Here is a 23,019-nt window from a genome sequence, read left to right on the forward strand (position 1 = left end):
TGAGATGGATCCACTGAATGTAAATGAGCAAGCGAAAAAAATATTTGTAATCAAATATTGAGTTGTCTAGGCAAAATCAAAGGAAAGGGAATGTCAGAAAGGAAGATCAACCATTCATTCACGAAGGTCAAGACGTTTACGTAAGACCAAACATAAGGAAGATGCTAGATATCAAATGCAAGCTCGCAATGTGCAAGATAGAACATTTATGAATTCTCGTAATGTAAAACGTCACAAAAATAAGGTTAAACTCTTAAGTAAGACATGAAAATTGAACTGAACTGAACTGAAATAATAACAGTAGATAATGTTGCCATAAAAGAGTTTCTGGCAACACTGGGTTGAACCACCAGAGGCTTCGAGTTCGGTACAACGAACGGGCACGACCTCTTTCTCCGCTAACTCTCTGGCAGTACGGATCTATTTCTTTCCATTTTTCTTTTTCTAATTAGGGTTTATAAGGTTCGGTTCAGTTAGGTTAGATGTAGTAGTAAGTAAATGTATTAAATAAATCTATAATTATATCCTCTACTCGTCATCAGTTTCGTCTTCCTTCATCGTTCGCCATTGCTGGAAGGAACAAGCCTGGAGGAGGCCCCCGGGAGGAGGAATACACGAAAGGTTATCTTTCGACCCACTATTAATGTTGAAGGATGATCATCGATCGTTTAAATTATGTATCCTCTTCGATAGTTCTTATGTTTATCTATCCCTCTTTTGTCTATATGTGTATTAAGAAATCTTTCTTCTTCTCTTGTGAATTTATGTACGCAAGCAAGCAAAGCAGAAGTATTCGAATGCATTTGTTTTTAAAAGAGTTAACAGAGCCATCATGATGAAGAAAAGTAGCGTTTTCCTTTCCTTTCCACTTCCCTGCTCTCCCCTCCCTCTCTTAGCAGAAGAAAAGCAAGAAGAAGTTTTTTGTTTGCAAGCGACCCTGCCGACACACATCTTCTTTTTCTTCTTGGCGTAACGACCTCTAAGGTCATGCCGGCCATCGAAATGGCTTTCTAGACTGCCGATACCACGTAGTTGGTCTGTCCTCACTACGGGGGGACGGCCCGGATGGGATTTGAACCCCGGTCCTGCCGTTTGAAGACCGGCGCCGCTGTCACCTAAACCACCGGGCCCCGCCCCTATTTACCAGACGACACACATATTTAAGCATATTTAAAGAAACAAAAGAAGAAAAAAGCTTTACAGAACGCGCGTAGTGCAGTAACTATGTGTAGTTAGACAGAAAGAAAGAAAGATGATATTTGCGAGGACGAGGGTGACTGTGAGCGTGTGCGTGAGTGGATTTTGATACGAGGAAAAGAAAGAAAGAAACGAAAGCATATGATATGATGTTTTAGTAATCGTGTGTGTGTATGTGTGTGTGTGCAGGTGTGTAGTAGCGTATGCGAGAAAGGCCTGTATTCACTGAAGATGAATTTTTAATATCAAATAATACACAAAAACACGAACACACACCCACACCCACACCCACACCCACACCCACACCCACACCCACACCCACACCCACACCCACACCCACACCCACACCCACACCCACACCCACACCCACACCCACACCCACACCCACACCCACACCCACACCCACACCCACACCCACACCCACACCCACACCCACACCCACACCCACACCCACACCCACACCCACACCCACACCCACACCCACACCCACACCCACACCCACACCCACACCCACACCCACACCCACACCCACACCCACACCCACACCCACACCCACACCCACACCCACATCCACAGGCAGTACGAGGCAGTACGTAGTAGAGAGGCAGTACGGATTTCGGAAGGGGATGTCAACGGTTGACGCCATGTTAGCTGTGCTGAAAAAAGGCGAGGCCGCGTTCAAACGGAAGAGAAGTGGAGCTCGCTACTGTGCCGTTATCACAATTGATGCTAAGAATGCCTTCAACAGTGCAAGCTGGGCAGCAATTGCGATGGCGCTGGATCGCATGAAGGTTCCCCCGTACCTGTGTAGGCTGTTAAGGAGTTATCTCGACGAACGAGTTCTGCTGTACGACACGGAAGAAGGGCCGAAAACAGCCAAAATAACCGCTGGCGTTCCGCAGGGCTCAGTTCTCGGTCCCACTCTATGGAACGCCATGTATGACGCAGTGCTTACTCTCTCACTCCCGCCCGGAGCAGAGCTCACCGGATTTGCGGACGACATCGCACTGAAAGTCACCGGGGAGCCGATAGAAGAGGTTGAAGTGTTGGCTACTGACGCGGTCGGTATGATCGATGCATGGATGCGGGAGGCTCATTTCCAGATAGCTCACTCGAAGACTCGAAGACAAAGCAGCCATAAAGAAGTGCAGAAGGCAACGATACGAGTTGGCTCGAGCAACATCGAATCTGTACGATACCTCAGGTACCTTGGAGTTACCATCGATGATCGTTTAAACTTCAAGAAACACCTTGAGGAGTCCTGCACGAAGGCGATGAAAATATTCAACGCGTTGGCGTCCTTCATGCCCAATATTGGAGGAGCAAGCAGCAGAATAAGGCGACGTCATTGCAACGTAGCCACTTCAGTGTTGAGATATGGTGCGCCAGTTTGGGCGCACATTTTGCAGCAGAAGCAGCACCAAGACGCAGTGAACAAAATACATAGGCGGCTGGCTATGCGAGTCGCTAGTGCCTATCGTACGATCTCGTACGAAGCAGTTTGCGTGATTGCTGGGTTGACGCCTGTGTGCATAACGCTCAAGGAGGACTCAGAGTGCTTCCAAATTGCACGTACGGGGGAACCCAACGCGGGAGCTGCTAGAAAGGCTGCGAGGGCGAACTCCATCAGGATGTGGCAGACCAGCTGGTCCAACGCTGTGAACGGTAGGTGGACACACACGCTGATCCCTGATGTAGCAGCATGGTTGGACAGGAAGCACGGTGACGTGGACTTCTTTGTCACCCAGATACTTTCTGGCCATGGCTGTTTTAGGAACTACCTGTACAGGTGTCGGCACACGTCTTCACCTCAATGCCCAGCGTGTCCGGATGCAGACGAGACGGCAGAACATGCCCAAGATTCAGCGCAGAACGTCAGCAGCTGAATGGCATATGCGGTACAGAGGTGAACCAGTCGAACCTGGTGCAGCTGATGTTGCAGAGCAGTGAGTTATGGGAAGCAGCGTCAACAACGATGCGGCTGATAACGTCCAAACTGCAGCAGAGGTGGAAAGACGACCAGCTACATGGTCGTGCCTAAGCGTTAAGCGTTCAGTGTTAAATGGTGTGCTGTTTGTATAGTGAATGTCCGTAAATGTCTGTGAACGTTTGTGTAGTGAACGAGAGTGTTATTGTTGCTAGTGCGTATTAGACAAACTAAGTGCACAGGGGCAGGGGAGGGGCAGTTAGACAGACTAACTGCCCCTCCCATGAAGTAATACCGCGAGGTGATCCCGTGGGAGGGTGCATAGGGTCCAAGGAGAGTTTTTTACTGGGTATAAATCCCATGTCGCCTCATTGGGTGTCTTAATGAAGATTTTCAACTCCTTGTAAAAAAAAACACACACACACACAAACAAACAGATAGAACTGCGCTGTGACCAAAATTTGCCGTTTGTTTTTTGTTTTGTGTTTAAACCGCGGGAGCTATAGGGCAAACAAACATAAAATCGATTAATAATGTTTAAATCACACGCTCGTTAAACGGAGAGAGAGAGAGAGAGAGAGATAGAGAGAGGGAGAGAGAGGGGGGAGAGAGAGATAGAGAGAGAGAGAGAGAGAGAGAGAGAGAGAGAGAGAGAGAGAGAGAGAGTCGTGCAGATACACTCGCAACGCCCATTTAGTCATTTCATGGTGGTACCTTCAAGATGCCCATGTAGTTATCGCTTGTGTTTACCCGCAACACTTGTTACATATGCTCTGTTCTATACACGAGTTTTTACGATCTTTTGCACGCGTCAGTCTGGCTCTAAACCTCGAAGCGAACGGACGTGAGATTAGAGTGTACAAAAAAAAAGAGTATTGCCATGGAAACGAGAGAGGCTACTCTGAGAGTAGACTTCTCAAATTTGCCTATTAGGCCACCAGTGAAAGAGGTGATGGAATTTATCTCCTCAAAGCTGCAAGTTAAGCAGGATCAAGTGTCGCGGATACACTTACGCACTACAAGCGTAAACGCCTTTATTGACGTAAAGGACCAGAGCATTGCTCTGAAGATCGTTGAAGAAAACGATGGAAAGCACACAATGCTTTGCCAAGGGAAGGAATTTACAATTCCCATCGCTATGGATGATAGATCCGTGCTGATTAAGCTGCACGACCTGTCGAACAGAATCAACGACAGTGAAATAACCAAATACTTTTCTGGGTATGTAATAAATAAGTAATAAATGTAAAATGTAAAATGTATAGGAAGGTACATGGGGAGACGCAAGCCCTTTTGCAGGCCTTCCCAACGGACACCGCTTTGTACGGATGGTAACAAGCAAACCTATTCCATCCTTTGTACAAATCAAAGGCGAAACCACTCTGGCAACACATCGAGGTCAAAAGCCCACATGTCGTTACTGTGAGCTCCATGTACACCATGGAATGACATGCAATCAAAATAGGCGTCTAGTTGGTCAAAAATCAAAGGAGAACGATCGGCTAAACGTATCCTACGCAGATGTTACTGCCACACCACAAAAAGATCCTATACAGAATGATAAGAAGAGAAATGATACGATATCACCACCAATACAACATGCGGCAGGGACGTGTTAATATGAGAGCGAGCGCCAGCCATATAAGAAGGAAGAGCAAGAGCAAGCCACCACCAAACAAGCAGAAAATCAACGGAAGAGATCGATCGACATCGGCCAAACGACAAGCTGAGAGGCTGATCACGGACACAGTGAGTATCGAATCTAAACGGGGCAGAACACGATATGTGACAAAACCCGATATTGATGAGAGGGGAAGGTTACATACGTCAAAATGAATACTAAGAAACCACAAAATTGTTATACGTCCGGCAAAATCGGGTCCATCAATATAGCAAACATTTCAAACCCAACAAAATTTGATGCATTAAAATCGTTTATTCTAAAGTCAGACTTGGACATAATATGTATGCAAGAATGTAACCGATCCATCAGCGAACTAAACTCATTATATGGCTATGATATTATTATCAACATAGATGAAAGAGAGAGAGGAACAGCAATCGCGATACGGCAAGAAATCAAATACACATACATTGACAAAAGCGTAGATGGACGGATGATATCGATGAGTATCAACGACACAACCAAACTGATAAATCTTTACGCACCATCAGGTATTCAGAACAGGAACGTAAGAGAGTTATTCTTCCAACATACGTTAGCGCATCACTTAAGACATCCAACAGACAATATCATAATCGCCGGAGATTTTAATTGCGTAATTGACAAGAAAGATGCGGTGGGAAGTTCAAACTTTAGTTATGCCTTAAAAAATGCAACCAATCACGTGCAAGTTGTAGATACATGGAACATTCTTAAAAAAAACTATTGATTACACATACATAACCACGAATACAGCATCCGGAATTGACAGGATTTATATATCACACAATCTTAAAGATAATCTAAGAACGGTAGACATTCAAAGTGTTTCCTTTAGCGACCACAGAGCGTATCCATTCAGGATAGCACTTCCAAACAGCACAAATCAACACATTTTCAGAAAAAAATGTGGCCGTTCAAAAAACATTTAATAACGAAAGAGATATGTGATGAATTTAATGAAAACTGGAACGAATGGACAAGACAAAAAAGGAATTATAACAGCTGGATGGAATGGTGGACAAAGTTGGCAAAAACAAAAATAAAAAATTTCTTCAGATGGAAAAATAAGCTATCATACTCAAGAACTAATGAAAGATACGAAAGATTGCAAAAGGAACTAAACGATGCGTATTCAAATTATGTTAACAATCCTAACGAAAAAGTTAACATCAATAGGATAAAAGCTGAAATCTTAACTTTACAAAGAGAACAAACTCTAAACTATGTAAGATCTAGTACCAACTATATTGCTGGAGAACCTCTGTCCACAATACATCTTAGCTCAAGAAGGAAGAAAACAAATTTCATTAAAAAAATCGTAGACCAAGACAAAATAATTGAAAATGAAAATGATATCCAGATATTTGTGAATAACCACTTTAGAGACCTATTTCAAAACGACGAATTGCATCGTAAAGGTTCAATCGAAAGTAAAATCAAGGATAGACATAAATTGTGAACTGAATAGAACTGTAGTAGATGAAATAACAACAAAAGAAATATTCAATGCAATTAGAACTGCTACAAAGAACAAAAGCCCTGGGTTGGACGGACTTCCGTATGAATTCTATGAAATATTTTTTGATGTCATACATAAAGAAATCAATCTGATTATGAATGAAGCACTGACGTTACAAATTCCCTCTCTGTTTGTTGAAGGTGTAATTGTTCTGGTACCCAAGCACAACTTAGAATCATCGCAAAATGAAACAATTCATATGTTTCGGCCAATCACGCTGCTAAATTGCGACTATAAAATTTTTAGCCGCATTCTGAAGTTTAGAATATCAGGAATCTTGGAAGAGAACAATTTGCTCAATGAATCTCAGAGATGTTGCAAGAAAAACAAAAACATTTTTCAAGCCATATTATCTATAAAGGATAAAATTATGGAGTCAGGCGAAAAAAAAAATTAGTTGGCAAGCTCATCTCCTTTGACGTAGAGAAGACGTTCGCAAATTAATAGAAAACATAAGTAAAACGCAAATTAATAGAAATCATAAGTAAAATTCATAAGAAATCGTCATCTAGGGTATACCTTTATGGTACGCTCCTACCAGAAATTCAAATAACACGATCTGTTAGACAAGGAGATCCATTAGCAATGGTACTATTTACCATATACATAAATCCATTGTTAGAAAAATTAGACGAAATTTGCAACAATTCAGGTGATTTATTAAATGCGTGCGCAGACATCTCGGTAGTAACAACAGACAGTATGAGATTGGAAAAAATTAAAATTATATTCAAAGAATTTGAAATTGACTCGGGTGCTAGACTAAACACTAGTAAATCTAGATCAATTGACATCGGGTACCTAACGGACAGGAACAGGATTACAGTGGATTGGCTAGCCAACAAAGATAAAATCAAAATTTTAGGAATATTTTTTACTAATTCGTTGAGACTTACAATCAAGCTAAGCTGGGAAGCAACATCCCACAAATTTGCACAGTTAGTTTGGCATCACATGGGAAGAGATTTAAACCTGCACCAAAAAATAATAGTGGCCAATACGTATCTTACGTCTAAGTTATGGTTTATTGGCTCAGTTCTGTCAATTAACAACAAACTTTTGGAAAATATTACTTCTAAACTAGGGACATTTATATGGTCAAAAGGAGGTCCAAGGATCGCAATACGACAATTAGCACTACCCAAAAAACAAGGAGGTCTGATACCAGAAATTAAGCTTAAAGCATTAGTTATGCACAGACACATAAAAGAAATAGAATATATTCCATACACCAAAAATTACATCAGGGAAGTACAAAATCCACCAAACATAGCAGACATTCCACAATCCAACCCTTGCATCAAAAACTATTCGTATTGAAATGGCTTATCTATCGAATGAAGCAGTAAATAACATAAATTCAAAAAATATTCAAAAATCAATGAACAATTCAATAGCGCCACCATCAATCATCAAAAAACATCCAACATTGCAATGGGATAGAATATGGAAAAATATTAACGAAATAAAACTTAGTTCCATGCAAAAAAGCACGTTATATATGTTGGTAAACGAAAAAGTTTACACTCAAGAAATGAAATACAGATCTAAAATCACCCAAAATCACAATTGTGAAGTATGCAAATGTGTCGAAGACATAGCACATAAGCTCAAAAGAATTCATGGTACGCCAAAAGTAAAATTGCTCGAGGCTTAAAAAAGCTTTTTAAGCTTGACGCCTCAGCGAAGGAGGGAAAAAAATATGTTCCGACCTCCTCAATCAGGATCACGTTTGAGGGTACGGTTCTTTCGCAGGCCCTCATTATTGAAGGTCTCCGGATACCGATCGACCGGCCATACGTGCCAAGGGTGGCAACCTGTTCGAAGTGCAGTCGGATCGGACATGCCGATCCGTTTTGTACTCGCAAAATATGCTGCGGAAAATGCAGAGGGGCCCCTTCTAAAAAATGCTCGCATTGTCGGGAGGACTGGCATGAGGTAGCCTTGTGCCCGGTGTACCGAAAATTGCAAAGGGAACAGACAAAAACGGTAGCTGAGAGGGCACGCGGCTCTTATAGCAACGCCCTTACAGGTACGGGTGCGAACGCGTCGAACCCTTTTGCAGTTTTGGACAGCTGCAAATGGCGAGTCCAACCCAGCTGCACCCGAACAGGTGCCATTGAGATCAGCTAAGACCAGAGTATCATACAAAAAGGTACAACGGAAGGTCCTAAAATAAAAGTAAACCTTTGGCACAACAGCGTCTTGCTAAAGCAACATCCTCAGTCCCAAATCGAGACGCTGATCCTTCTGCTCCCGCTCCTCAAACTGCCAAGAAGGAGCCCAAGAAGAAGCGTTCCCCCCGATTCCTTTCAGAGATCCTAGAGTCCCTCCTCATGACCCTAAACCTCCCGCAGCACTTGGCTATCGGGAGACATTAATCTTACCTTCCCCGGATATAATATAATCCGTGAAGATCGCATTACAAGGGGTGGAGGGGTACTGATTGGTGTTCGAAAGAGTCACACTTTCACCAGAATACCCACCCCTAGACAAGATATTATTGAAACTGTCGCAGTAAAGGCAAAACTTGGCGATCTTCACGTGACAATTACCTCAATTTATATCCCACCGATAGCCAACAATGAAAAGGAAAAAATTGAAAAGTTCAAAGAGGATCTTGGAAATTTAGCAGCGGTCTTGCCTGGACCACTTTTGATCCTGGAAGATTTTAACTCTAGATATACGCTTGCGAACAGCCGAACGGAGCAGACGTGTTTACACTCCGCTCTCGCCTCGGTACCAGAGTTCTACAGAGCTTTTTCTTCCTTCGGCTGTATGCTTGGCTTTGCTTCGGCTTAGCTCGGCTTGCCTTAGGGAGAAATTAGTGGGGTGCTCGTAGCAAGTGTAAAATCAGCGAATCGTGAAGTGGAATATTGTGCTTGTTTGTGTGATCGTGTGAACAACAGTGAATTGGCATCGTGTTTCATAGTGCTCTGTGCTTGAAAATTGTGTTTCTTTATGTGTTGTGTTTTGTGATCCCAGCGAGCGTATATCCTGCCAGCATCAAAGTGTCCTTTGTAAATACGAGTGATTTCCGTGTGAATACCGTGTCGTTTTGCCCATTTTTATTGGTTTTTTTGAATTAAGTTGCCTTCTGCGACAAACTTGCCGACAGTGTTTTTTGTTAAACTTTTTTTGTTCTCGTGTTACCGCCGGCATTTAAATTTTCTTTGGTTTTTTCAATTGCCGTAATTATAAATATTTTCTTGCAACGGTTTTTAAATCGCCTTCTGCGTACAGTTAATTAATCAAATTTTGTGGTGTTCAGTTGCATTCTGCGACAAACTTGCCGACGGCGTCCCTGCTAAATTTCAAAATCTGTCCTTTTTCACCCTCGGCATTTAAATATTCTTTGGTTTTCTCAGTTACCGTCTATTTTAATTATTGCTCAACGGTGTTTTTATCGACTTCTGCGTACAGTTTAATAATCAAAATAATTTTATTGTGGTGATTAGTTGCCTTCTTTGACAAACTTGCTGACGGCGTTCTTGTTAAACTAAAACGCCGTCCTTCTTTCACCTTCTGCATTAAAATCTTTTCTTTTTTGGTTCTCTCAGTTACCGTTTATTTTAATTATTCCTCAACGGTGTTTTTAATCGCCTTCTGCGTATAGTCAATTAAATAAAATATTTTTGTTGTGATCAGTTGCCTTCTGTGACAAAATCTCCGTGCTTTTCCTACCGTCATCATTTACAGTTGATTTATGGTTTTTCAGTTACCGTTTAATTTAAATTGTTCCTGAACGGTTTTTAAATCGCCTTCTGCGTACAGTTTATTAATCAAAATAATTTTATTGTTGTGCCAATTGTTGTGTAATTGTCCGCTTTGTTATCTCATCGGCTTTTTAATTCGCCCTCGGTGGCACAGTGCTCGTATTTAAGTGTAAGATTAGTGCAAGTGGGAGGTGTTCGCGTCTGTTGATTGCCATATTTGTTTATTGTCTTCTACAATTAATTGACGGTTTTCTACGGACGGCGTCGACACCCCAAGTTGGTAAGGCCTTTTGCTAAACCAGTCCCACAGTGTTAGTGCCAGTGTTTTAAATCCACGGATAATTGAGGATAATTGGGAGGTAACCGAGTTTTTGATAACCGTCTTGATTCATTGTCCTCTACAATAAATACGCGGATCAACGACCTATTCAGGCTGCGGCCTTCTGCCAAACCAATCCCATCTCAATTATCCTGGTGCTTGTGCTTGTGTTTGTGTGTGTGTGTATGCTGCGGAGATTTGTTCTTCAAACGACGAAGCATCCTACAAGCATCGGCGTAGATTCAAACCAAAGTATCCCAACCCTTCATTTATTACTAATCCGTTGAAATTGAACCATAACACAACATTCCCATTAAATTCATTTGCATGCTCACCATATCTTGCTTCTCTAAATTTAAAACAACACAATTAAAAAAACCATAAAACAAAACCCATCTCCACTTACCAAAATTCCTTTTCCGCTAAAAGCCAATAATTTCGCAACCCCGTTATTAACTCTGCAACCATTTCATCATAAAAAAACCCCTTCTTGGTCGCACGTTTTATTTTACTTCCCGTAGATTATTTCACAATCCTCTGAAATAATTATTTTTGCACACACATAACCCCCTTCACACACGCACACTACAGCCCAAGGGAAAAAACCCAACGGGAAAATCCAACACCACCTGCCTGTTAGCGCACGTACCCGTTTCCTTCATCGTAGGTAAAGGGGAAAAAATCCCTACACCTGCTCGCTAGCGCACGTACCTTTTACCTAAACGGAAAACTCATACAGTGCACCTGTTAAATAATATTTATTTTACGCACCAAACCCCCTTTTTCTCGTCTACGCTATCCTATACCCGTAACACCTGCTCGCCAGATCACGTACGCACTTTTCTGCAATTCTTGCTTCTCCTGTATTCTCCCATTTATCACTATCTCCCTCTGGCACCCCACGCCTTTTTTTTACCGTATAACCCATAACCACAGTTGAAACCATAGCACCATCACATTCACATAGACCTTCCTTTGCACACGCTGCAACCATAACAATACCACTATCTCTTTCGCCCCCCCCAACGGCTTTCTCCTGCCAAAGACAGTCTAATTGTTTATCGCTAATTCATACAGCAAAGTATCAGTAGACATCACCTTAGATTCTAATCACCAATTCCAATTAACTACATAACATATCATTTAACAATATTTAGTTTTTTGTAATATTCCTGCGGCACCTTAAGTCACCCTTGCGTACGAAAGTAATCAATAATTGATTCGATTTTTTATCTTGATATTGCAAAGTTTCCCTCGGTGACTAACTTGCCTACGGAGCATTATTAATTTCATACTTTCATTTAATTCCCGTTGGCATAATTAATTTGATCAATTAATCTAAATTGCCGCTAAATCAAATAGCATATCTAATCGCCCTCTGTATTTCCAACCACATCCCACTCTATATAAAACATACACTTTCTCCTCTCCTTCGTGCTTGCCTCTTCTATCAGCCAGCACTATTTTTACTGGAGAACCAACCAAACCTATCCCAACACAAGCATTATTACACTCTCCCTTTCTCTCCTATCTCGGAACAAACTTTTCACCACTCTCTCCTACTCTCTCCCGATCTCTCTCTCCGCCTCGTTCCCCCTACGGCCCCACCACCTCTATTTTCTCTTCTTTCTCTCAATTTATCCAAACCAATCCATACCCAAGCAATACTACACTCTCCCTTTTCTCTTTTATTTCAGAACAACTCTTTCCTTACTTTTTTCTAATTCTCGCTTTCTTCTCCCGTCCTTCAGCTATAATCCCCTTCACTCTAAGCCCATCCCAAACAAAGCAATACTACACTCTCCTTCTTCTCCTTTATTCCAGAACATCTTTCTTCCTTACTTCTTCCGTCTTTCAGCCATATACTAACCAATCCCAACCCAAGCAATACTACACTCTCCTTCTTCTCCTCTTCTTTCAGAACATCTTTTCTTTACTCTCTCTTCCAGCAAACCACCCAAACCCATCCTCACCCCAAGCAATACTACACTCTCTTTCCGCTCTTCTCATTGCAGACCAAATCTCCACTTAACTCTTCCTCTCTTGCTTGTTTCTTTCGCCTTTTATCCAGCTCCATTCCTTCCTCCACAAACGACACCAACCAAAACCCACCCCAACCAAACAATACTACACTCTCCCTCTACTCCTTTAATTCCAGGAAAATCCCTCCCTCCCCCACCAATCAAACGGTACTACACTTTTCCCTCCTCTCGTTTCATACACAATGCCTCCAATGACACGCAGCAACTCCAAGTCGCTTCTAACCGCATCCCCAAAGCGACTATCGGGCTCCATCCGGGTAACTACCAGAGGACGGCTCAGCTCAGGCGCGACGGTCCCGATGATGTCAGCCAGACAAGAGGTCCTGCTCACCAGACGCATGACTAGAAGCTCCTTGCCGGCCGTGCCAGCCCTACCAATAGCGGAAGCTACCGCACCTTTGAAAACGTCAAAGGTTGGATGGGGCCTGGCAGGGCAGGCGAGTTTTGAGCCGGTTATGGAGAGGGGAACAGGGCCGTTAATTGCGTCCGTGGCTGGTCGCAGCTTGGAGGCCTTCCTCGAGCGGTACCCTGCTGGTGCTAGCCCCGTTGACCCGGTGGAGAGGGCGATCGCGACGCTGACCGGCTTCGTCTGTACAATACGCGATGGACAGAAGACTAGAGGCCAGTCTGCTCTGCCGAGGAACTGGGAGCCTGTCATCAGAAAGGTCCTGAATACGCTCGCAACGGTAACTGACAACGTGACGCACGACAAAGATGCTACGGCAACGACGGACATTCCCAAGTCACCGCCATGTGCAGACGAACCTCGAGGCCCCACGGCCGAACCGGTTGAGCGGCAGCTTGCGGGTAGTGAGGGCGAAGTGGCAGGGTCCTCCCTCGTGGAGACCCAGCCATCCCCCCAATCTCCCGAAACGCAGCTGTCTCCCGGAACCACCGATGCGAAGGCTGAGGAACTGGTGCACATGACGGCACTGCTCTTGGAGGTCAACAAGCAGCTATTGCTGAAGTGGGAAGCCTACACTACAATGACCAAGGAAATCGAACATGGACAGACACAGACGGAAACAGCGTTAGACAACCCAGAAACAAGACAAACTACACTCACAAACAAACCAAAAAACACACAAAATACAGACACAGACACTCTCTCGACAATCGCAAACAAAATGACAAAGACACAAACGGAAACAAATACCAAAACACAAACAACCACAAAGACCACAACGACATGTGACAGTCAAAAGGACACCGCCACGATCACGGACACACCCTCGACCCTGCCCCCCACCAACAACGCGACAGACCAACACACAAACACACAGCCAAACAAAAAGACCAACAAACGCAAACGTCAACGTAAACCAAACAAACAGAAGACCACGGACAACGGACAGGACCAGGACAAACTACAGGAACCGACACCCGAATGGACGAAGGTGATTAGTAAGTCGGCAAACCGACGGGCACGGAAGAAGCAGCGGAAGCAGGAGGCAGCAGCACTTGACGCAAACCAGCAGCAGCAGCAGCAGCAGCCGAATCAACCGCAGCCACCGAAACAACCGAAGCAACGCGCACATCGAGTCCAGAACGCGTTGGAGTTGGAAACAACTAACGACGCGACACTGGGCGAGATACTGCGCATCGTCAACAGGAAGCTGGGGGACGACAAGAAAAAGGTGCAGCGCGCTCGGATGAACTTCCAGGGGAACCTCCTACTGGAACTCAACTGTGAACTCCAGCCTACTGGAGGGCAAGGCAAAAGCCCGACCACGGACCCCCACAACTCGCCTCACTTGTACCAATATTCCCCCAAGCTGCACCAGTGAAGAGATTGCGACGGACCTGAGCACAGCCCTGGGAGTGGCGATTGATGCCGACCAGATCACGACCGTAAAAACCAACTACGGCACGCTGGTCGCATTCTTCGGTTGCCCTGAGGTGGCCGTGACCGACGACGTACTGCTCAAGCAGCATGTAGTCGGTCTCAGCCAGTGTTGCAGGCTGAAGAAGGTGGAAGCCAAACGACAGTGCTACCGGTGCTACGAGTTTGGCCACATCGCCATGAAATGCCGCGGAAAGGACCGGTCCAGCAGGTGTCCTCGGTGTGCGGAGCTGAAGCACACAGGACCATGCACTGAGGAGCGGAAGTGCCTCGTCTACAAGGACCCGAAAGCAATTGGCCACTCGTTTGGACAGCGCAGCTGCCGTCAAGTAGTTGGAATAAGTATGCGGCCTCCTCAAAAATAGTATACTCCAGCAGAACGTCAACCACTGCCGGTTGGCACAGGACATGCTGCTGAAAACCGCCCGGCAGGAAGGATGCGACCTGGTGCTGATCTCCGATCCATATCGGATCTCGGAGAACAACGGCAACTGGGTAGCGGACCCGACGAGTAAAGTTGCGGCAGTATCGACAGGACGATACCCCATCCAGCGCATCATCGAGAATCGGCGAGACTGTTTCGTTGTGGTCGAGTTGCGCGGGATTGTGTTCTGCTCCGTGTACCTACCTCCAGTGGGTCCCGATTCGATAGTGGAAGACTTCAGACGCAAATGGACCGAGATTGCGTCAGTTATTCCACGGAACCGGGACACCGTGATCGGCGGGGATGTCAACGCCTGGTCTGGAGCATGGGGAATGGAACGCAGGCACAACGATGGAGAACGAGTGCATAGGGGAGCACTCGTTCTCCATCGGGGAGCGGGAGTGGTGATGGACGCTATGGCTTCGCTGGGGCTGGTCTTGTTGAACCGGGGTAACCGACCAACCTGGTGCAGCAACAATGGCCGTAGCTCCATCGTCGACGTTTCCTTCTGCAGCCCATCGCTCCTGGGGGACAACAACTGGCGAGTTTGCGATGAAAATCCGAGCGACCACAACACCATCAAGTTTTCGGTCGGAAGGACGACGGCGCAGCGCAACCAGGGACAGAACGACAGACAACAAACAACGGAGAGTAGATGGGCGACCCGGTTTTTCAACAAAGAACTGTTTATTGAAATGTTCGGGTCGTTGGACATCCATAACCGCACCCTCTTGGCGGACGAGCTGACGCAGGCAATGGCCACTGCTTGCGACGCGACAATGTCGAGACTGCCCGCAGCACGAGGAGGACGACGATCGGTATACTGGTGGAACAGTGTGATTTCCCAGCTACGCCGTACTTACATCGGGATCGGCAACGGACGAACAGAGACAGGATCGGCGGCCAGCATACACAGCGGCGAGAGCAGCTCTGGAACAAGCGGTTAAGCGGAGCAAAAAAGAGCACGCTGAACAACTTCCGGAACAGCTGGGTCCTCACGGATTTGGACCAGGCTACAAAATTCAGAAGCAGGCGTGGGAAGGTGCCCGCGTACCGATGGAACGGGACCCAGCGAAGTTACAGCACATCGTCGGGGAACTGTTTCCGGTGCAACCGCCCATGGAGTGGCCCGCAATAGAAGCAGAGACAGGACGGACGGACGAGGACACGGCTAGGGATTCAGTCACCGAGGACGAGCTGTTGGGCATTGCAAAATCACTCAACCCACAGCGTGCCCCTGGAGACGATAATATCCCAAACGTGGCCTTGACAGCGGCGATGACGGCATTTCCACGCGTCTTCTCGAGAACGTTCCAGCACTACATCAATTCCGGCCACTTCCCCGATGAGTGGAAGAGGCAACCGTTGGTGCTGTTCTCGAAGGCCGGGAAACCACCGGGTGAATCATCGTCGTACCGGCCGATCTGCCTGCTGAGCGTCCTGGGAAAAGTGTTGGAGCGACTTATACAGCGCAGACTTACGAAGCATCTCGATGCGACGGGCGGTCTCGCTGATGCCCAATACGGATTCCGGAAAGGACGCTCTACTATCGACGCCATCAACAGGGTGATCGCCAACGGAAAGGTTGCGCTGGATAAAAAGCGCAAGGGCGACCGACTGTGTGCAATGGTGACAATCGACGTGAAGAACGCCTTCAACACGGCCAACTGGACAGAGATTGGAGCAGCTCTGCAGCAAAGAAACACGCCATTGTACCTCCAGGCGTTGCTGCGGAACTACTTCGTCAATCGCACGCACCACTACGAGACGGACGAAGGAATGGTCTCGCTACCAGTGACGGCAGGTGTTCCGCAGGGTTCGGTTCTAGGGCCAACACTGTGGAATGTCATGTACGACGACCTTCTACGTCTGGAGCTGTCCGGGAAGCGTGCGGACATTATTGGATTTGCGGATGATGTGGCGTTCACCCTTATCGGGAGGGACCCACAGGAAATCAGCAACCATGCTACGAGGAACCTGGAGAGGATCGAGCGTTGGATGCATGCAGTGGGTCTGAAGCTGGCCCATCAAAAGACCGGCTACATGATCTTCTGTACGCATCACAACCCGCAAGTAGGTCAACTACAAGCGGGGGGACACACGATCACTTCCATGGAATCGCTCAAGTACCTCGGCGTCGAGCTCTGCCGCAAGCAGCACTACGGCCGGCATTTGGAGAAGGTCTGCACCAAGGCATCGCGTATCGCAAATGCCTTGACCGCTCTGATGCCGAACAAGTGTGGCCCCAAAAGCAGCAGAAGGAGAGCCCTGGTTAACGTTGGGAACAGCATTGTCCGTTACGCGGCACCATCGTGGAGACGAACACTTCTACACAGAGATATTCATCGCACAACCGTTCAGAGGACACACCGCACAGGAATACTCCGAGTAGCCAGCGCCTTCCAGACGGTGTCCTACGATGCAGCTTGCGTGGTCGCAAGTACTATCCCGCTAGTCCTCCTCCTAGAGGAGGACATTCGCTGCCATGACGACAAGGTAGCGAGGGGATATACTGGACCAGACATACGAAAGCAACGCAGAGAGGAGACCATGGAACGCTGGCAACAACAGTGGACAGCCGGAGCAGAGCAGCAGGGATTGCCGGGGATGAAGACGAGGAGACTTATCCCGGACATTATGTCCTGGGTAAATCGTAAGCACGGAGAAATTGATTTTTTTCTATCTCAACTCTTTACAGGGCATGGGTTTCTCCGGAGCTACTTCGTCGAGAAAGGCATCCTCGACGGTTCGCCAAACTGCCCGGTGTGTGAACATGACGTGGAAGATGTCGACCACGTAATGTTCCACTGTCCACGGTTTGCTCGGATCCAGCATGAGATGCAGCAGCAGAGCCACACCCGCCTGACGATGGACAATCTGGCGGCGGAAATGTGTGCCAACCGCGACACCTGGGAAAGGAAGGCACGAAGCAGCAGCTGAGACAACAAGGACGAATGACGCAGCATCCGCGCGTCAACGGGATGAGTGCATTGCACAAACGAACCTGCATGGAGTACTACGCACATCAGCGCATCGGCAGGTTTCGGATCAGGTCGAGGAGTGGTTTAGTTGGGTCGCATCGGCTGCCGGGTCCGCTTCACGGGCCCAGCGTCACGATGAATCCCACATACCCCATCTTGAGGGTTGGCCTGTAGCCGCAGACCACCTTCCGAGATGGGGACCTTTTGAAGGTTCCCTTCCCGTTAACAAAAAAAAAAAAAGATTTTAACTCTCACGGAGTCGACTGGGGCTGCGATAAGGATGACATTCGCGCTCCTATTATCCGAGACATCTGCGACAGATTTGGGTTTTCAATCCTCAACTCAGGAGAGGCAACTAGGATGCAGACACCGAAGAGTAGGGCGAGTGCACTGGACCTGTCTCTATGTCCATCAGCGATGGCCCTGGATTTTAGTTGGAAGGTGATCCAGGACCCTATCGGTAGTGACCACTTGCCGATAGAAATTTCCTACATCAAGGGAGGATGTCCAGAAGGTGGAATCCCCGTTAAATGTGACTTAACGAAGAACATCGACTGGACGAGATACGGTGAATTAGTAGCCGCTTCACTTTCTCTTGACTTGGAAGATTTGTCTCCAGCTCAGGAGTACGAAAAACTTGGTTCAATTATAAACAAGTACGCTCTTGAGGCCCAACCAAGGCGCTTCCACCAAGCAGGGACATTCAAAAAACCTCCCACTCCTTAGTAGGACAAGGATGCCAAGCAGCTTTTAACAAGAAGCGGGAGGCGTTTGAAGCATTCCGAGACACGGGCTCAAGGTCTTTATATGAAAAATATAAAGGACTGGAGAGATCGTGCAAAAACCTGTTGAAGGCGAAGAAAAAGGGCTATTGGCGTAGATACGTCAATAACCTAGACCCTTCCGCTTCACTTAATTCGCTTTGGAGAATGGCTAGAAGGATGCGAAACAGCAACAACATCAACGAAAGCGAAAGCTTTTCTGCCGAGGGGCTAAATGAATTTGCCCACAATCATGGACTATCATGGACTCACCGTTCACTATGGTTGAGCTATCGCTTGCTCTCCTTTCAAGCAAAACTTCTTCCCCAGGCCTGGATCAGGCCAACAGCAACCTGCTGGAAAATCTTCCCGACTTCCCCTTCTATAATTAAGAATCTTCAACGATATGTTGGAGTTCAACAGCGTCCCGCAAGAATGGAGGGAAGTGAAAGTTGTCACTATTTTGAAGCCTGGCAAACCGCAAACAGCCGATATCTCGTGTGACTTTCGTGTCTGAGGAAACTCCTTGAAAGAATGATTCTATTACGGTTAGAAGAATGGTTGGAAACCAACAACCTTCTCTCAAGTACTCAGTTTGGTTTTCGTAAAGCCAGGGGTACTAATGACTGTTTAGCGCTTTTGGTGACTGAAATAGAGCTTGCCCGTGCACGAGTTAACGCTCGTCGCCACAACCCTTCCACCGGATGTACCCTCTCCTATGATATCTACCGGAAGAAGAGGCTACAGATACATAAGCATCCGTTCAGCTGCAAGACATTAACATCATCCAGACATCAACATCCTAAAATGTCCTTCACATCCAACCAGCATACTGTTGTAAAACAATTCACCAAATATCGCCATGCACCTTTACCTGGTCATCTGTACCCTCTATGGTGGCTATTCAGACATATGCAGCCCTAGACCCGTATTGGAATTAGCTGATAAACCTTCGTACACCAGGAACTCCAAGCCACCATCAAGCAAACAGCGAAACAACGAATCCTTAACCCTTCCATCCTGCTTCCTCATATTGAGCAATAGAAATAGTTTATTATATTTAAGGACGACATTTAGAAATACATTCACTCTCAGTTCAGCTCTTAAACAACAACGTTACTCTGTCCGAGGAATCCGAATCCAACCCCAACCCCCGTGTTTGTTAACTCACGCAAGCAGAACATGGGGTCTATCTTCCTTGACATACAGGGGGCTTTTGACTCAGTTTCTCCATACAATTTGAGTCAAAAGTTAGAAAATGCGGGCCTGGGACCAAAGTTGAATAACTTGTTGTTCAACCTTTTGTCGGAAAAAGCTATGAATTTCAACAATGGTCACGTGCAGTTAAAACGGACCAGTTTCCATGGACTAGCACAAGGGTCCTGCTTGAGCCCACTGTTATATAACTTTTATGTTAGTGAGATAGACTCTTGTTTAGCGCCAAACTGTAGTCTTAGACAATTGGCAGACGACGGCGTTATATCTGTTGCAAGCAGAGACGCCGACAAAATACAACTGGCTTTACAAACCACTTTGGATAATCTTTCCGAGTGGTCTGAAAACCTTGGTATCAAGTTCTCTGCTACGAAAACTGAGATGGTAGTCTTTTCTTCTTTTAGCGACACGGAAAAAAACAGGGAGAAAAGACTATATGACCCGAAAATTGATGTCTTTCTGTATGGTAAAAAGATATCAACTACCGACAATTTTCGATACCTTGGTGTATGGTTTAATTCAAGGCTAAACTGGAGTACTCACTTCACCCGTCTGGTGCAAAAATGCAGTAAAAGAATCAACTTTCTAAGGACAGTCACAGGATTCTGGTGGGTCCTGGGACTGTATAAGACGACGGTACTATCCGTATTGGAATATGGAAGCATATGCTTCCATTGGGCATCCAATACGTTGATACTCAAGCTTGAAAGGCTACAGTACCGCTGTTTTAGACTCGCACTAGGGAGCATGAAACCAACACACACAACATGTCCCTAGAAGTGATGACCGGAGTGATGCCGCTCAAACTACGTTTTGAAATGCTGTCGCTTCGGCTTCTAGTCTGTTGTTCAGTATCAAATCCCTTGATAATAGAAAATTTTGAAGCGCTTCTAGAGACAGGTTCTAAGAGCAAAATCTTAAAGATCTACGAAGATTTTGTTGCCCTACAAGTGCATGCTAGCGCTCCACAGGCATTAAATCGGGCTGCCCTTCCTGCGAACTACAGTTCCATTTTAATAACAGATTCCTCATTGCACGAGGAAATTAAGACCATACCGAATGATCTTCGCCCTAGGGTAGTTCCGGGTACTTTATTCACCGATACATTGTTGGGAGAAAACAGAAGGGCCTTTTCAGAGAGTACATGTGGATTATACTGGTGCTTTCATGGAAAGCTGTTTCTTTATTTTAGTGGATGCTTTCTCCAAATGGCCTGAGGTCCGTGTCGTCAACAAAATGACTACCGAAACCACAATTAATGCCTGCATTGATATTTTCAGTGCATTTGGAATTCCTATGGTCTTGGTTAGTGACAATGGAACTCAATCTTCATCAGCGGAATTTGCCAAACACTAAAATCAAAACTGAAGGCAGTGAAGAGTAATCGTACAGAAATTCCAGAAGTGTAAAGTGTGAAGTGTCTCTTGTGCTACAGAAAAATAATCCACCCAAGCACAGGTTTTTCGCCCTCTTTGATAGTCTCTCTCTCTCTCTCTCTCTCTCTCTCTCTCTCTCTCTCTCTCTCTCTCCCTCTCTCCCTCTCTCTCCCTCTCTCTCCCACTATCTCTCTATCTCTCCCTCTCTCTCTCTCTCTCTCTCTCTCTCTCTCTCTCTCTCCCTATCTCTTTCTCTCTCTCATGATGGCCTGCTCTTTTAAAGAGCACGTCGTCGTGACATGACCCGGTCAACAATAGATTTCCAGGAAACTCGATCCCTGGCTGCAGCTTCCCATTCGTGTAGGGACCCGATCTCCGACAGGTCACCCTTCACCTGATCCAGCCAACGAACTCGCTGTGCTTCCCGACGCCTCGTGCCGAACTGGGGATCTATTGTTGACCGGGCCATGTCATGACGACGTGCTCTTTAAAAGAGCAGGCAAAATTGTTGATGATGATGATGATGATGATGAAATTATAATAATAATAACTAACTAACACGAAAACGGCAGCTACACGTAAAAACATAGAATTTTTTTACATTGAATATTCACAGAACACTTGATTGTTTATAGCTTTTCAATTCTTGGAACGAAACGCTCCAAACGTTTGAAAGATTCCTACGCAACGCGTAACCAAGTTGTCGAACCGCGCAGTTCTTTCGAGAGACACACGCTTTCACGCGTTTGGCTCGGATCAAAACGAAAAGACCAAGAGTTTTGTCGTCCCTTCTGCAAATCATAAAGCCAATCGCGGTAGCTCATTCGGTCACATTGAACAAACTGTCCCGATACTTTTGTTCGAAAGCTTTATAGTTGCTATCAGCCAAGAAGGGGCACCTGAAGCTATCCAAGAACTACTCTTTTACTTTGCAAAATGAACAATGAATGTGATCTAACATCGTTTATTGAAAGCCTACAAAGCGTGAAGTATGTGTAGGACACATAGAATCCCATTTGCCGTAAGCAAGGACTGCATCTCCTGATTTTTTATACGATGCCGGCATATAACTAATATGGCCTAGAATTGAAGTTACGCCTCGTTACGCCAAGAACGAGAAATCAGAGCTTGTCATTCAAAGATTTATGTCTCAACAAGGATTGTTGGTGTACTGGCATGTCCCTTCGGAGCTAACAGCCAACAACAAAGGCTTAATAAAATGTGACTACTGATCTCCAAAAGCTTCACTGAGTAGTAGTATCTGGCATTATTACCTAGAAGTCGCAGAGCCCTCGTCATCCAAACATCATTCATCAAGAGTCCTCTCTGAAGAGTCTGACTACATGGCTCCTCAAGTCTAAAAACAACAATGTTCTTCTAACGGATTCCTTCAAAAGCTTAAATCATCGCTCGCATTGAACATATTATAACTGAGCCACGAATCCCCAAAAACTTTTCAAAGTACGTGAAAACACAAAACAAGGAGGCTGGAGTAAGCTTACGACTTCATCGTTTGTTGGTAAATTTTCCAATTTCGAAAACCTCTGATGCATCCAGATTTAGTTCTTCAAAAAAGCCTTCAAATTGCAAAAGATCGGGAGCGAAAAAAATTAATACAAGTTAAAAGTGAAAGAGACACTACGGCAGTAAGCCACCATACTCAAACATAAATAAATTAAAGAAAAGTTAAAGAGTAGTTCTTGGACTTGTGAGAGCTCAGAATTTTGCTACGATTCCTAGTCTCTATAAATCAGATTTAACCTCACATATTAAATAAATTTGAAATTGCCCTAACTTAAGATGAAAGCAACTCTATGTAAAGATTCGGGCCAGGTATCAGGACCTAAAGTAGGATCGTTGTTTGCTCCCTAAACGAACTTTTAGGGTTAGGCAGGCACAAATAAAAAAGGAAGCGGGATGTTAAGTTTAAAAACATTTCAATTTATGCATGTAGGATTGAGAAGAAACGTCCGATGTTTCATCGACTGGTATAAAAGAGTGGAAAGTTAGAATAAAAGGCAGTAACCATCTAG

The 23,019-nt window shown here is 45.5% G+C and overlaps 1 protein-coding gene and 1 pseudogene across 1 annotated transcript in view; both read right to left on the reverse strand.

Annotated features, from left to right (window-relative positions):
• LOC126559692 (surfeit locus protein 4 homolog) overlaps nt 1-23,019 on the reverse strand; it is a 464,744-nt gene that overhangs the window by 267,515 nt on the left and 174,210 nt on the right. The window lies entirely within an intron of this gene.
• LOC126564561 (uncharacterized) lies at nt 8,518-13,924 on the reverse strand (annotated as a pseudogene).

The sequence above is a fragment of the Anopheles maculipalpis genome, chromosome X (assembly GCF_943734695.1).
Source record: "Anopheles maculipalpis chromosome X, idAnoMacuDA_375_x, whole genome shotgun sequence".
Lineage (NCBI taxonomy): Eukaryota > Metazoa > Arthropoda > Insecta > Diptera > Culicidae > Anopheles > Anopheles maculipalpis.